We start from the raw sequence: 17,387 nt of genomic DNA, 5'->3' as shown, positions 1-17,387 counted from the left end.
GCCCAGTCCATTGATATCAACATGGCTTCGGGCAGCAGCACAGGCCACAGGCATCCATGTAGCTTTTGGTTCTTTGGGTCTGGATGGGTGGGAAACATATAAGTAATCTCCACTCACAAAATGGCACCCACCATCTGGGGTATGGATCTACATAAAACTTAAAATAAAGGATTTCTAGAACCACAAAAACAGGAGCCAAGGGTAGCTTCTTGGTAGCCACATTTTTTCAGATAGGCTCTTTTTTCTGGCCACAAGTAGAGGTGCAACTCCTTTAAGAGAAGGCTTCTTCATTCAGTGTTAGCAGCAAATCTGCATGGCTCCTTTAATAGCCAGCTTCCTGGTTCATGCTGGTCCTGTTGTGGGAACACTTAAATGGGGTTTGTGAGCAGCATGCTACTAGCTGTTTAATGGTGATATAGACCCTCTGTGCCCCAGTTGAGCTGGCGATATAAGTGTGGCTAGCAGAGGCAGTGAACATATCTTAACCATGTTGGACTGGGCAGAGTCAACAGGCAGAACTGTGGAGTTGGTCCTAGGCATGCCCACTTAGCAATTTTTTTAAAAGGCACTTCTGGTCAGAAAATGATTACAGATATGCAATAAAGACAGATTCAGACAAAAATAAACCCCTATAAATGAGTCACAATGTGTTTTAAAAATGTATGAAGACTTGGAAGAGAAGTCCAAAAAAGAGAAAAAGTAATAGAAAAGAGTACAACCATAGATTAAAGGGGTAAAGAAAAATAAGCCACTTAAAGATGGAAAATACGCAGAGTATAGATTATGTATATTATGTTTTCTTTAAAAATTTTTGATTGTAAATAAGCTATATACAGAGAAACATTTCATTGTATAGTCTGCTAAGCTAAACCAAAATATATATTTTAAAGGTATCTTGACTTCAAAATTTGAGTCTAAGGACATGTTACTTTGAAAAAGATGTTCTGCTTTTGTTTCTACAGAGGATTGAAACCTGTAGATTCCTTCCAGGTTAATGTGTTTTGATGGAACAAGACTCCCCCAAAAGGTTTCCATGAACCTACAAGTACTTTCCCCAACAAACAGCAGGAAAAAACAAACAATTTGGAGAAAACTACATCCAAATTTCCAAAATGATTGCTTATAAATGTTTGTTTTTATTTAAAGAAGGTTGATTATAAATTGTTAATGGTCACAATCAATGTTTTTCTCAATAAAAAATGGATATGATATAGAAATGAATACTTTGCTTTGGTATGGATCTTTGTCTATTGATACAAATTTCAGGTCAATTTTGTTATGCACTATACACAATATATGCATATATATGCATATATATTTCTTCTCTTGTTTAAGGTATGTTTATACAGCTCATTTAAAAATGTAATGTATAATTAAAAACTACAGTTTAATAGGTAGTCATTTATGATAGTCAAACTTATAGTCATGATAGTTAGGCTTTCTAGATATACAGAGATATATTTCAGTTAGATATATAATCTTTAACACTTCAAAGACATACAGAATATGGCACTTAAAATGTTTTAAGAACTTAGACTTTTCTTGACAGTGAGACGTGTCTGCTTCTGGCATCACCAATTACTTTAAAGAGACCTATGGCCATCTAACAAACTCATTATGGAATTTGCTTTCAGTGTGACAAGGTTAGTCATTTGGGCAAGAAACTGTTCTTTCCTGAAACATCTGATGGTATGCTACATGAACTATACATGTAGGACTCACAGAAAAATGACTGCTGAACTTGCCTAAAGAAGGTAAGGCAGTCCTTCAGGGTTTCTGCTTCATGAAAGAGTCTGCCAGACATTCTGCAAGACCCAGAAGAAAGTGACTGAAAAACTGCTAATAAGGCAAAACAATTTTTCAAATTTCCTGCTTCATAGAAAAGTCTCCCAGACTATGGGCCTGTAGGCTGAAGATGGATGCTCCAATGTTACAGAAGAACTTTAAGTGACTGTCTAGGCAGCAAGATGTCTCTGTCAATTCTAGAGTTTTGGAAGTTCCTTACAATGCACTTCCTATTTTTTTATTTAATATTATATCCTTCTGTGGTCTTTGAAGAGTTGAAAATAGATAGTTACAGTTTTCCTTAGTTATGATAAAGAATAAACTAGGTATAAAATTTTAGACTCACAGAGATAGGATAGATGATAGAATATTTTCTTAATTTGCCAAATGTAAATAGATTAAATGTTGTAACTATAATTCTTGCTTGATAACTGTTTCATATATATAATTTTACTATGGTAAAGTTAAAACCTTTCTTTTTATTTAAACAGAAAAGAGGAGATGATGTGGGATTTCCCTCTATATCTTGTGAATATGTTTTATTACTATTGATTAATAAAGAAACTGCTTCAGCCTATGGCAGGGCGGAATATAGCCAGGCTGGAAGAGATCTAGAGAGAGAGTAGGCAGAGTCAAGGAGATGCCATGTAGCTGCCGAAGGAGTGAGACACCCAGAACCTTTTCTGGTAAGCCAGAGCCTTGGGGTGATACACAGATTAATAGTAATTGGTGAATTTAAGAAAAGAGCTAGCTAGGAATACACCTAAGTCATTGGCCAAACAGTGTTGTAATTAATATAATTTCTATGCTTATTTGGGTCTGGGCAGCTGGGAAATGTTTGAGCAATCTCCACTTACAAACATGGGCCGTGGATATCAACACAGTCCCTGGGTGCAGCAGAACCCAAGATACAGACCCCTTTGGCAACATGGACCATAGACATCAATGTGGTCTCAGTTGACAACATATCTTCATGGCCTCCAGCAGCATCACAGCCCATGGGTGTCAACATGGCCTCATGTATTGGTGGTAAAAACCAAGGCATCAGTGTGGCCTTTGGTAGTAACATGGGCCCAGTGTGGCATATGGACATCAACATGCCCTCCAGAGGCAGCTCAGGCCTTGGACGTTGACATGGTTCTATCTCTCCACAGAGTAAACACTGCTCTCTTCCTCCATCACAGATCCATTAGTCACAGCAGCCCTGGAGACTGCAGTGTGTCACTTGGTATATTTTTTTTGCCCATGCAGTTCTACATGCAAATACTCATTGCCTTAACTCTCAAGGCCTCTGGTCTCTGAAGCATCATATAAACTTCTTTGATCACAGCCATGCTTCAGGTTTTTATCTTCAGGGACAATGACTTGATCCCAGATATGGTTCTAGAGCACTGGCTTCTCCTTGTGGTCTAGTAGCAGGTAGATGGAGCAGGTGTTGATTGATCTGCCTGATGCAGCCGAGTTGATCAGGCTGCCATGGGCAGCAGGCTTTCTTAGGTAGGCACCCTGGGGACCCAAATTCCATTCTAGTCTCTCTTTTTTTTTTCTTTTCATTTTTTTGAGACAGGGTTTCTCTGTGTAGCTTTGGAGCCTGTCCTGGAACTCACTCTGTAGACCAGGGTTGCCTTGAACTCACAGAGATCTGCCTGTGTCTGCCTCTTGCGTGCTGGGATTAAAGGAGCACACCACTACCACCTATTCTTAAATCCCTTGGAAGAAGCAGTGTGTGTCTAGCTATTCTGAGTATAACACAGAGAAAGGAAAGAGAATAAAGAATTCTGGATTCAAGCCAGTGACCAGCTACTTACCAACCATATGGTGGTGACCAAATTGTTCACTTATTCCTTTGTGTCAAGTTCACTAGATTGCTGTGAAGATTCGGCATGGTACTAAGACTCCTTTAGCTAAAGGAACTCACACTGTTATTTCCCAGCTTAGTTTAAGTGAATGGATATCATCTACAGCTTACTACATTCGTCTCATTGCTCTTCTCTAGGACACAAGTCTCCTGACCCCTCGATTCACATCATGCCTCTTCTCGGACATCAGCTCTTAGTAATCCCAACTCGTGAGAAGTAGCAGTCATAAACAGTTTTTGCATCTTCCACGCTGACCCAAGGACTGCTCTTGCACGTGTTGACCCATTGGCAAGCAATGGCAAGGTGGGACTAGAGGGACCTGCAGGAAGGGAAGCAAACTCCCGAGGTGGAGACAACTGCTCTCTGTGCCTCCTGCCACAGGATCCCGTTACTGCAGCAGGGCTGCCCTGTTCCACATGTCTGGGATGCTGATGTTTCCAAGAAAAGATAAGACCACCTTGAATACAAACTGCAGCAGATTTTTGTGTCTGCATGGAAGACATAAGCTCCCCAAAGTGGCTCATGAAGTTATTTTCTATAACTTTCTACATTCCTTCATGTGGATAGACCTACGGAGGGTACTTGGAGCACTTGACGACAAGGCCGATTTGAGGACAGAGATGGAATATCAGGAGATGTGATGGGAGATACCACAGGCAAGCACAGCAGTGCCCACAATGGAGAACCACGTCTTTGCAGACACCTTATCCTGCTGCTGCTCCGATTTCTACTCTGTTTCTCTGAAAACTTTCTCAAATTCCAAATGCATTCTCTAGAGCTGGGGTTTGATGTAGCCCAGCTCCATGCATCCTTCATAGCCCCACTTCACGATGGGCACAGAATCAGCTTACAAATGGCGTTGTGATGAGCAGAGCACCACACTCTTCACAATCCTGTTTACTCTCGAAATAACATTCCTAAGAGTTATTTTTGACAATTAAGAAGAGAGGGTCTCAATTAGGAGTGCTTTCTACTCTCCCAGGAGATTCCAGTTCCATTTCCAACACCACATCAGGTGGCTCACAGCCCCCTCTAACTCTAGCTCCAGGAGGTCCAATGCCCACCTCTCGCCACCACACATACACAAACACATAATAAACAATCATGAATCTTACAAAGATCATTTGCACAAACATCGAAACTTCTCCCCTTCTGCCTCTCTACTGCTGACGCTGAGTGCTCTCAGAGCCGCTCCAGAACAACTGCAGTAAGCCTTGACGATACTCTCCTCATTTTATAAGGCTTTGAAAGCCGGGTTTGTTATGGGTGTGCGCTAGATTTTTGTTACTGTGGTAAACTAGATGAGAAAGTCAACTCAGAAGAAGAAACTGTTATTTTAACTCCTGGTTTCTTTCCTTCGGTCTATGTGGAATGATTGAACATCAGGGCAAGAGGGCTCACTTAAGCAGAACTGCTCATCTTTAGTATGGTAAGTGGAGCTACAGAGGAAGAGTCAAGACTCCGGAACAACTTAACTTCCTCTGCTAGCCCCAGCCCTGAAGCTTCCACCTCGTCTCAGTAGCACAGGCTGTGGGTGCTTTCCAATGACGCTGTGGGGCCGAGAGCTCACCCCTCAGTAGCTGTGAATATGACTGCGTGGGTGAGGGTCTTTGTCCAGTTCTGAGGGGACACTGAGGCAGCCTGCATCAACATGACGATCACATATAGAGGGGAGATGACGTGAAGAGTGGGCGCAGTGTACAAACCAAGGAGCTCCTGGGCCACCAGAGGCTGGAGAGGGCCTGAAACAGGCCTTTCTTCCCAGATCCCAGAGGGAACCAAACTCTGAGGTCATCTTGATTTTAGACTCCAAGTTTCTAAAACCATGAGTCCACACATTCCTGCTGTTTGGCTCACCCCATTAGCAGTATTTTGCTGCGGAAGCCCCAGAAAACTAATACAGTCCAGTGACAAAGATTTCTTTAAGGAAAGATATTACTTCAGGGGAAAACAGTCTGTCAAGGATCTCCTCAGTGCACATGAAGAATGAGAGGCTCATTTTAGATGTGCCAAATAGCGCAGTCATGGGGGGAGTGATCCATTGAACAGAATCTGAAACAACACAAAATGACTTTCAAAAACTCTTTAGTATCTCCTATAAATAATCCCTTCCCTAGCATTTTGGCTTTTTATTTTATTACATATTCTGTTATAAATGTAATTTTATTTTTATTCTTTAGCATTTAAAGTGAAGTTGATTATCATGATATTCAGTGCTAAAAAAGGTAAAAATATAATCATTTAATATAACCAAAGATGTCACACCAAAATTGATAGAAATTTTATTGTAATTTCTTATTTGTCATGGGATAGCATTTGCCAGTTTATTAGAAAAACAACCTTAATAACTAAAAGACATGCAAAGGATATATCAGTTTTTAGTGTGGTATTTTATTTTCTCTTTCATTTTATTAAAAATTAATAGAGATGTAAGCGCTGTTGAGAGGATTTAAAGCCCTTCAGATGTACAAGATCTCAACTGGGGAGGCCTCTAGAGAAAGGTATTGAAGCAGAATAATGGGGCTCACTTTGCAGGGTGAGCCTTTTTGTAGTGTTAGAACTGATCTCTCTCTCTCTCTCTCTCTCTCTCTCTCTCTCTCTCTCTTTCTCTCTCTCTCTCTCTGTGTGTGTGTGTGTGTGTGTGTGTGTGTGTGTTCTTTTTCAGTTAGAGCAAAACTAGCCAGTAGAAAACTCACAGAGGCACTATAAAAAGGACAGAAGGTTTTAAGAGATAACGATGGAGCCCAAAGAACTAGAGGTCTAGACCAGGACCACGGAGTGGGAAAGTGTGAGGCCTGGTTACCAGAAACATGAGTTTCATTATAAATCAAATGATCATCACATAGCAAAGGAAGACTGCTTTTGAGAGACCTTAAATATCAGATAAGGATTTGAAATAAAAATAGCAATTGGAGGGGCAGGCGAGCTGGGTCAGCAGGTCAAGCACGGGTCTGATGACCTGAATTCAGTCCTTTTGAACTGTGGGCCTGTGTGTAAGAAGGGAAGAACCAACTCTTCTAAGTTGGCCCCTGACCACCACTCATATGCTATGACATGCGTATATCCACACAAATGCACAGCATAGATGTTCATAAAAATCAGTGAAATCCTGCAGATTGATACATGGAGGTTTAAAGTAGCTGAGAGGCATTGAGCCAATGCCTTGGTTCTATGCTTACATGACATCAAACAGTGAAGAAGCTGATGGGGCTTTAAGTTGACCACACTGAGATTCCTATACTCCACTTACTAACTCTGGAAGGTGGGTAAGTTGTCTCGTCACTGAGTGCCAGCTTCCTTGTCTCTAAAGGGGAGGTTGGAGCACATAGTATCTACCTTAATTTGTCTTCTGATTTCTGTGGATACGTGTGCCACCTTATTTACTTATTGGGGTGAAAAAAACATTTTTATGTGAAGCGGAGAAGGAACTTTAAATTAACTTCTTTCCACTTCTCTTAGCTTTGACCTTTTAAGGTTTTAAAATATTTATTTACATGTATGTGTCTTTGTGGACATAAGTCACGTGTGTGCACATGTGTGCACATGTGTGCACGTGTGTGCAGGTGTCAGCGGAGGCCAGAAGAGAGCATAGAACACAACCTTGAATACTCAGTCATTTCTCCAGACGCACAATTTTTTTTTATAACATACCCCCAAAGTTTTTGAGTGATTTACTTTTTAAGATACCATGTTGGGGCTGGAGAGATGGCTCAGTGGTTAAGCATGCACGCCATTCTTACAAATGACCCAATTGTGGTTCCCAGCAGCCACGTCAACTCACAAATGCTTGTGACTACAGCTTTAAGGGTGTTCAACACTGCTTGCCTCCACGGGCGTGTGCACTCATGATGAAAATAAACTCTCACACAGACATACACACACATACAAACCTAAAAAACTAAAAAAAATATGTATTAGCATTGGTCTTTTTCTTGTTTATTATCTGATTAAATTGAATTATTTTCTTTCAATTATTTATTCTCTTAGTTCCAGTTCCTATTTAGTGGCTTTTCTCACCAATTTGTAAATGTCCTTTACCTAAGAATATTACTTAATCCATGGTTATGAGTGTTTAAAATAGTTTCTACTTTTGTTTAATGCATGTGAATTGGGTCTTTAAAAACCAATTTTAAAAACTGCACTTCAAATTTCTCAAATTTGTTTCTGATAGAAAGCTCTCTACTCTCACCTCTGACCTCAGGGACTTTTCCCTCTCTCTGCTTCTGCACAGAGACAAGCCTGCTTGGGGGAACTCTGAACTTAGTATGCTCTGGCTTTCGGTCTGCAGGAGGGGAAGTCTCTGAACATTGTTTTGAGGCACACAGAGAGGGAGGGCTGCTCTGAGCAGAGCTGTCTGCAGGGACTGGAGGTTAGGATGAATCTCCAGGAGGCTGCAGAGGTGGTTCACTCATTAGGAGCCCTTGCAGCTCTTGAACAGGAGCCAGCATCCACATGGTGGCTCACAGCCATCTTTAGCTCTAGCTCCCTGTGACTCAGTGTGCTTTTCTGGATCCTATGGGCACCAGTAATGCATGTGGTACATATACATACAAAAAGGCAAACTGACAGACACGTAAAATAAAATAAATCTATTTTTAAAAATAAAAAAGTAAGACTAATTCCCAAGAAGACAGAGAAATGGACAGATATAAACCCTGCTGTCCAAGGACAGTCTGAGGTATCTTGTCCTTTGAATCCATCCTATACTTGGCACAAGAGGAGCATAATCAACAACAGCTTTCCTCATCCTTTTGTCTTGTCTGGTCTTTGTTTCAAAGGTTTTCCTCATGGAAAACCATAATATGCAGCCCCCTAGCCTACCTGTTCTTTCCAGTTCATTTAAGAAATGTTTCTCATGCAATCTCATTTTAAAATAAGCTAGATTTGACACAATCTGAGAACGTGTGTCAAGACCAGATCAACGACTCCGGTTCTTTTTGTCTGTGATATTTAGGATAAACTGAATTTTTGGTGTGTATGGATTGATGTGCGTGTGTGTGCTATGTGCACATGCTGTGTGGGCACATGTGTAAATGTGGAGGTCAGAGCTTGACACTAGGTTTACTTGCTTGACCCTTCGGTCGTCCTCCATTTTGGATTCTGAGAGTCTCTCACTGAACCTGAAGCTCATCAGTCCAGCTGTGCTGGCTGACCACGCACTCCATGCACCCACATGTCTCCACCTGCCCCCGTGCCAGTGCAGGGCTTGCCAACTCATGCTTCCTTGACCAGCTTTTGCATGAGTGCTTGGGATCTGAAGTCAGGTCCCCATGCATGTTCTACAGGTACCTTACCCACTGAGCCACTCCCTGGGCCCAGTTAAACTGATCTTAACATAACTGCTGGCAGTGGACCTTTAGAATACATGTGTGATTCTCTCTGAGGGAGAGCTTCTGAAGTTTCCCTGGTACATGAGGAACTATCGGCACCTGATGGCTGCTGGTGAAGGACAGTCAGTTTTCTCTGAGCCGTGAGCATCAGTCTGTCACCCCACACTCACACATATAAGGCTACATTAAATGAATTCATGAGTTATTTAGAAAGGGATAGAAGGGCATGATGTTGGGAAGGAGACACATTGGTGGCAATCTGGGATCAAAACACATTTTACATGTATGAAATTCTCAAAGAATAAATAAAATTTTATTAAAACGACTCAGTTCATTTTAGTAAGAGTCCAAGGTTTTCTGTTTTATTTGCTAGACTAATACAGAGTTAGAACAAATTAGAAAAAGCAAGCTAATGTTTGCATTTCCCATTTGCACTTTATTTATATTCTTTTTTTCATAGATGTTGTTTAAAAAGATTTAAAAATCATTTTGCACTCTGGTAAGGACAATAATAAGTATGTCTTATAAGAGTTAAAAGAAGCTAAAGGAGTAATCAACATTACTTCTAAATATGGTAAATATGGAAAAGCATAAAGAAAAAATTAAATTTATTTTATTTTATTGTACTTAATTTTATGTATCATCTACTAAAACCATTTAATTTCTTTTTAGTAAACATGGCTTTGCAGACACTTGGGTTGAATGTTTACAGCTAGTTCTTTTGCATGAGGCTTCTTCCCTTGTCCTGAATTTCTCATTTTGACCAATTTGGCTCTAGACTACAGTACATATGGAAGCTGCATTCAAGGTGCCTTTTTTAAAAAATATTATTTTATGTATGAGTGCTCTATCTGTAAATATGCTCTTATTCCAGAAGAGGGTATCAGATCCCTCTGAGATGGTTGTGAGCCACCATGTGGGTGCTAGGAATTGAACTCAGGACCTCTGGAAGAGCAGCTAGTGCTCTTAATGGCTCCAGCCTGTTGATGGTGCTTTTAAAGCAGGAATCGCTAGGCATGTTTTCTGGCGGCTTTGTGAGAGAACCAGGACGTAGACTATGTATTCTCCTCCGGCCCCCAGTGTCCCCATCTCTTCCTCCCACTAGACTCTTCTGTCGTCTGTTGTTTGTGGCTGAGATGAGCAGACGGAGCTTTGTTTGCCTCCTGTCTCAAGGCAGCCTGGTTTTTCTCTCATGTATGTAGACATGGTTCTTCATGAAGTATTCAAAAGACTTTCAAGCAGGCTTCAAAATATGGACCTCTCTCTCTTTTTTTTTTTGATTTTAGCATTTTATTTTTTTATTTATTTATTAAAGATTTCTGCCTCCTCCCCTCCACCGCCTCCCATATCCCTCCCCCTCCCCTAATCAAGTACCCCTCCCTCATCCGCCCAAAGAGCAGTCCGGGTTCCCTGCCTTGTGGGAAGTCCAAGGACCTCCCACCTCCTTCCAGGTTTAGTAAGGTGAGCATCCAAACTGCCTAGGCTCCTACAAAGCCAGTACGTGCAGTAAGATCAAAACCCAGTGTCATTGATCTTGACTTCTCAGCAGTCCTCCTCATTGTCCGCTATGTTCAGCGAGTCCGGTTTTATCCCATGCTTTTTCAGACACAGTCCAGCTGGCCTTGTTGAGTTCCCGATAGATCATCCCCAATGTCTCATTATGTGGGTGCACCCCTCGCGGTCCTGAGTTCCTTGCTCGTGCTCTCTCTCCTTCTGCTCCTGATTTGGACCTTGGGATTTCAGTCTGGTGTTCCAATTTGGGTCTCTGTCTCTGTCTGCTTTCATTGCCCGATGAAAGTTAATCTCCAGGAGGATGACTATATGTCTTTCTTTGGGTTCACCATCTTATTTAGCTTCTCTAGGATCACGAATTATAGGCTCAATGTCCTTTATTTATGGCTAGAAACCAAATATGAGTGAGTACATCCCATGTTCCTCTTTTTGGATCTGGCTTACCTCACTCAGGATAGTGTTTTCTATTTCTGTCCATTTGCATGCAAAATTCAAGAAGTCATTGTTTTTTACTGCGGAGTAGTACTCTAATATGTATATATTCCATACTTTCTTCATCCATTCTTTCGTTGAAGGGCATCTAGGTTGTTTCCAGGTTCTGGCTATTACAAACAATGCTGCTATGAACATAGTTGAGCATATACTTTTGTTGTATGATAGGGCATCTCTTGGGTATATTCCCAAGAGTGGTATTGCTGGGTCCAGGGGTAGGTTGATCCCAAATTTCCTGAGAAACTGCCGCACTGCTTTCCAAAGTGGTTGCACAAGTTTGCATTCCCACCAGCAATGGATGAGTGTACCCCTTCCTCTACAACCTCTCCAGCAAAGGCTATCATTGGTGTTTTTTTATTTTAGCCATTCTGGCAGATGTAAGATGGTATCTTAAAGTTGTCTGGATTTGCATTTCCCTGATCGCTAAGGAAGTTGAGCATGTCCTTAAGTGTCTTTTGGCCATTTGAACTTCTTCTGTTGAGAATTTTCCATTCAGCTCAGTGCCCCATTTTATAATTGGGTTGATTAATTTCTTACAGTCTAGTTTCTTGAGTTCTTTATATATTTTTGAAATCAGACCTTTGTCAGTTGCAGGGTTGGTGAAGATCTTCTCCCAGTCAGTGGTTGCCTTTTTGTCTTAGAGAAAGTGCCCTATACTTTACAGAAGCTTCTCAGTTTCAGTAGGTCCCATTTATTCAATGTTGCCCTTAATGCCTGTGCTGCTGGGGTTATACATAGGAAGCGATCTCCTGTGCCCATGTGTTGTAGAGTACTTCCCACTTTCTCTTCTATCAGGTTCAGTGTGCTCAGACTCATATTGAGGTCTTTAATCCATTTGGACTTGAGTTTTGTGCATGGTGATAAATATGGATCTATTTTCATTCTTCTACAGATTGACATCCAGTTATGCCAGCACACTTTGTTGAAGATGCTCTCTTTTTTCGATTGTATATTTTTAGCTCCTTTATCGAAAACCAGGTGTTCATAGGTTTGTGGGTTAAAGTCCGGGTCTTCTATTCGATTCCATTGTGGACCTCTCTTTATGACCATTCACTGGAGTAGAAAAGCTATTTTAATCTTAAGATATTTTAGGGTCAGCAAAGCCTTTTTGAGATAATTCTGGTCATTGCTTTCCTCCCAGGTGTGTTCTTCCCCTAGACAACTCCTTATTTATCATTGTCTTGTTGTCTTTATCTCTTATTCTTCCTTTATAGTTTGAGGCATTTGTTCTGTTTTTTTGTAGACATCACAGATGAATGTTTACATTGGGCCAACTACTCTCTTTAAGGAGAGCAGTCCTTATGCAGAATCCCCAGATCTAGGATGAAAAGATCCCTACAGGCTAGTTTTTCAGAAGCTACATGGAGACCCATTAGGTGGGAGCTAGAGGCAACGGATCTTGATCTTGACCCTGTCGTCCTTTCATGGTGAGGAGAGGTTGACGTGTTTTCCAAATTCTGAAAGCCTCTGTAGCTACGCGTGCTATGTAGATGTCATCCCTTAAGACTGAGTGCAAGCCTCTCCTCCAGCCCTTTCTCCCACCCTCCTGCCCTTCCAGTCCTGCAAAAAGATGCACAAATCCTTAATGCTCAGCTGGCTTGCATCAAGGCTCTTCCATATCCAGTGGCTACTGTGTTGTGTCCTAACAGTACCAGGTGGGTAAGGACACTTCCTGAGCCATCCCGAGCCTGTAGAACAGAGGGGCTCACCCTTGCTCTGTTCTTCCTGCTTTTGTGAGTCTTCTATCTGAGGGCTGCAGTACCAGGAAGGCACTGCCAGAGTAGTTTGCCATGGTCTCTCATTAGCATAACAGCTGTCCCAACAAACTACTCACCTACCCAGGGCACACAGCACACTTCTCAAGTAAGTCTAAACTAGCATCAGCTCAATAGTCCCAAAATGGAGTGACAAGTGTCCACTTAGAGTGTGACTTTAAGAGTCAATGACTCTTAGCAGGAATCAGCAGGAGGTTAAGGCTCTCAGCCTGGAATTCTTTCTATGTGACAGAAGGGGAGGGAGGGAGAAGAATAAGAAAATAGAGGGAGGGAGAGAGGAGGAGGAGAGAAACAGAGAGACAGAGTCAGACAAGAAACTGACTGGCTAAAGGAAGTTACCTCTAACTAAAGTTACCTCTAGCTAAAGTAAGATACTTTAATGACAGGAAGTTGAACCACATTGACCTTAATAAAATTTGTGATAAAAAAAATCACAGTTGGGGACATATTCCTCATGATCATTAATGTAGATGGAAGTTTCTGTCCTTCCCAATCCTATGGCCTTTTAGTCCCAAAGAAACACACAGAGGCTTATATTAATTATAAACTGCTTGGCCTATTAGCTCAGGCTTCTTATTAACTATCTCTTATGACTTAAATTCACCCATAATTCTTACCTATGTTTAGCCATATGACTTGGTATCTTTTCTCAGTAAGGCTTTCTCATCTTTCCTTCTCTATGCTTGACTGGTGACTGTGTCTCTCTTTTCCTTTTCCCAGATTTTGCTTAGTCTGATTGCCCCACCTATACTTCCTGTCTGGTTACTGGCCAATCAGCATTTTATTTAACCAATATTAGCAACAAATCTTTACAGAGTACAGAAGTATTATTGCACAGCACATTAAGGACTAGGAGTCTAAGAGATGGCTTATCAGTAAAGTGTTTGCATACAAGCATGAGGACTTGACTTCAATTCCCAGAACCCATGTAAAAAAAGTTGGTTCTGGGTTCTGGGGAGATAGTTCAGTGGGTACACTTATTGCCTCCCAGATTGGAAGATAAAAGTTAGGATTCCCAGCACTCATGTAAATGTCAGGCAGCCATGACAGAGACAGTGTCCTTGTGGTAAGATAGCTAACTAGAAGAGTTGAACTAGTGAGTTCTGAGTTTAAGAATAATCAAGATGAATACTCAGACAAAAATGCATGTGTGCATACACACAAGCCCCCCCCCCATATAAACATGCACACAGACCACACACACGTACACATGATAAAACTAAAGGTTGAGTATAGTGGTGCATGCTTACAGTCTCAGCACTGGGGATCCAGAGACAGGTGGATCCTAGTTCAACTACCTCGTCAGTGTAGCCTGATGAGCAAGTTCCAGGACAGTGAGAGACACTGTCTCCAAAACCCAAGAATAGAGAAACTGAGGAATAACACCCAGGGGTGACATCTGGCCTCCACATGCCCCCCCCCAACACATGCATGAATTTAAAAAGATGGATAAATATGGAGATAGGGGAAGATGTTTGATCTCTCATCATCAGTATACAAGGAAAAGAGAGAGCAGAAATTCTACCTCTGTTCAATGAAATCAAAATAGTAAAGACAGTTTCTTAGTGATGTGCCCTCCTCTGCCATTATTGCCAGAACTGCCTTCCATTCCTGGATGAGACAGGAATGAGCTGGTGGTCACCCTAGTGTGTTCTCATGATGGTCCTGGAGACATCTGGCCTCCAGGTAATCTGTACTGAGACATTATCTAGTATCTATCCAGCACACTGACAGTTATCAATCAATTCCAGGGCTTGAACTGAGGTGAGCCAAGCATGAAGGCTCTCTCTTTCTTCCGAAGTTTCCCAAGCACTGAAGGAATTTAGGGTCTATGTTGTAAAGACCAAAAACCTTAACAGTCTCTCCATTAATATTGTGGTGGCAGGCTCTCTGGAGTGGAAAATATGCCCTTCTTAAGCTCTTCTTCCAAGAGTTCCCCTGCCTATCTCTGTACATGCTCTGCCCTGAACACTTATCACTCAGGAGAACATGGGGCTGTCTTTCTCGACTCCTACAGCAGCTAGATGCAGTCTGGGGTGAGGAGGAATGCACTGCTGAGTGCTAGGAAATCGTCCTCAGAAGCCGCACACTGGAACTGAGGAGAGAAGGAGCAGGGCTTGGGAAGTAAGGTGGACTGAAGTGAAGGGCTAAGTTGTCCATGCTGACCCTTCCAACCTAGTCCATCCAAAACCAGACTGGCCTACACGGCTCTATGGAAACAAGCAAGTCTTCTTGCTTCTGTCTAGTGGGCAAAAAGCAAGGCTTGGCTCAGGTACTAAGTCACTGAAAGTGGAAGGGGGAAGGGCTGCTGTTTCCTCAACCAATGATGTGGCTTTGCATCTCTCCTACTCACTCTATCCAACAATAATGCTACTGCAACTGCAAGCGGGGCCAGCCCTCTTATGATGACAGGAAAGGGACATAGCCCTCTTATGATGATAGAAGAAAGTCTGGTGTTGTCAATCTGGGGGTGGGGGAACTTAATGTGTCACGCCATCTTGCTATGTGTCTTGGCCTCGGCTCATCTAAAGGAAGGAGATGGCTCTTCCCTCTGGTCACATGTTCTCCCAAGTCTGACTGGTGGCTCTTCTGGCCCTCCAAGACCTGCTCCAGAATTAATGAGCACATCTCCTATTGCTCCAGTATCTGGGTACTCTCTTCAACGGCCACCAGATACAGTGTGAGCACTGGCTGCATGATATGGTCCTTATGGACAAGATCATGACTCTAAAGGAGGGTGCAGCCAGTGAGTTACTGCAAGACTTAGTCAGCACCTGGGTGCTCCGTGCCTACTACTCTGCGATAAGTCACAGATATTCGCACTGAAGAAAGCCTGCCTGCCTTTGAGATGGGAGCCAGGGCTCACTGGCTACTTCACCCATCCTTAGCAGCAGCAGGGATGTGAGTCTCTGTTATATGTGACTTGGCCAAGAAGCTCTGGAAGAGAACTGGTTACATTTGTGCCTGTGGGCTGCACATTACCCCTGACTGCAGCCATGTGCCCAGTCTCTGACAATGGCATCTGCTTGTGTCCCTCATTTGCTCTACAGTTCCCTGGGGGAGCTGGAGCCCTGCCCTGAGCCATAGCCTGCTAGCTCGGGCCCTGACAACCTGCCCATTGCCATCTGCTGGCTAGCATCCTCTTTAAACCTGAAGGGGGGCACCCACGGAATCAGGAAGCTGCCACCTGCCCCGGAGCACAGCTGTTGACTGGATGTTGCTGTGGGGCCTCCATTTGCCTGTCTGGATCAATCAGGTCAGACAAGTGGAAGGGACAGCACCATGGCCTCAGCAGGACCCCTACAGCAGGTGGGCCCCTGCTTCTAGCTGCATGTATCGATACTCTGTGAGTTCCCCAGGCTGCAGTATCTGCACAGACAGTCCTCGTCACCAAGCGAGCAATCTCTAGACTTGCAGCCAACACTGGCTTGGCTGTTTGTTCATGCCACAATGCAAATGGGGTTCTAGAGCCTAGTGCTGTTAAGGGCACAGATAGCACAATTTTACATCCGACAAAAAGCAGTTCTAGAGTAAACCAACAGACTCCACTTTAACATAGCTTTGAAGACAAAGTCTTCAAAATGTTTCTAAGACAAACACTAACTTTAGTACACGCATAGTGCATTTTACATTGATATAAGTGTGAGCAATGCAAACACCCGCAAGTGTTACCCTGCAGAAGTCCCCAGGAATCACACTTCCCACACTCATCTCAGCCCAGCTCCTGTGTATGCCATCAAACCAGATGAGCAACCACAGAGCTAGGGCCAAGGGACACTCCCAAGAGTTGTAGAATGAATGAACAAATAACCAAATGAAACAGTAAAGTCAGTGATACATCAATATGGTCATCAAACATGCTCAGAGATTTTAAAACTAAGGAGGAGGGAGATGGGCCCAGAGTGTCCATTTGGCAAGGTGAAGGGCTGGAGATTGGTCACTCAGTAATGTGAATTTACTCAACACACTCAGCTACACGTTTAGAAATTGCTGGGCTCCTTGTGGACCAGGACTTGGTCTTGTTCACCCTGGACACTATGCTCTAAATCAGTATTTGATAAATGCACGGGAACACTGAATACTAAATGGATCTTGCTCACTTGTAAGTTCATGACCACATGGTGGTCGGTGGCAGAGAAGTGCTTATTTAGACATCACAAACTGGAATTGTAATGGAATGGCATAATTCATCCTCTCAGATACCTCTTATCTGCTTCTTCTGAGTTATTTCTTTTTTTTTAAATTTATTTATTTATTAAGGATTTCTGCTTCCTCCCCGCCACCGCCTCCCATATCCCTCCCCCTCCCCCGATCAAGTCCCTCTCCCTCATCAGCTCGAAGAGCAATCAGGGTTCCCTAAAATGTGGGAAGTCCAAGGAACCCCCACCTCCATCCAGGTCTAGTAAGGTGAGCATCCAAACTGCCTAGACTCCCACAAAGCCAGTACGTGCAGTAGGATCAAAAACCCATTGCCATTGTTCTTGAGTTCTCAGTAGTCCTCATTGTCCGCTATGTTCAGCGAGTCCGGTTTTATCCCATGCTTTTTCAGACCCAGGCCAGCTGGCCTTGGTGAGTTCCCGATAGAACATCCCCATTGTCTCAGTGTGTGGGTGCACCCCTCGCAGTCCTGAGTT

At 42.8% G+C, this 17,387-nt stretch overlaps 1 protein-coding gene across 1 annotated transcript in view; it reads right to left on the bottom strand.

The window, feature by feature from the left end:
• The window catches only part of Ttc29 (tetratricopeptide repeat domain 29), a 179,715-nt gene that overhangs the window by 121,419 nt on the left and 40,909 nt on the right, over positions 1–17,387 (bottom strand). The gene's annotated exons all lie outside the window — the stretch shown is intronic.

Source organism: Microtus pennsylvanicus, chromosome 6 (assembly GCF_037038515.1).
Source record: "Microtus pennsylvanicus isolate mMicPen1 chromosome 6, mMicPen1.hap1, whole genome shotgun sequence".
NCBI classification, from domain to species: Eukaryota; Metazoa; Chordata; class Mammalia; order Rodentia; family Cricetidae; genus Microtus; species Microtus pennsylvanicus.
The sequence above is the reverse complement of the archived record's forward strand: the minus strand, read 5'-3'. Positions and strand labels throughout refer to the sequence as shown.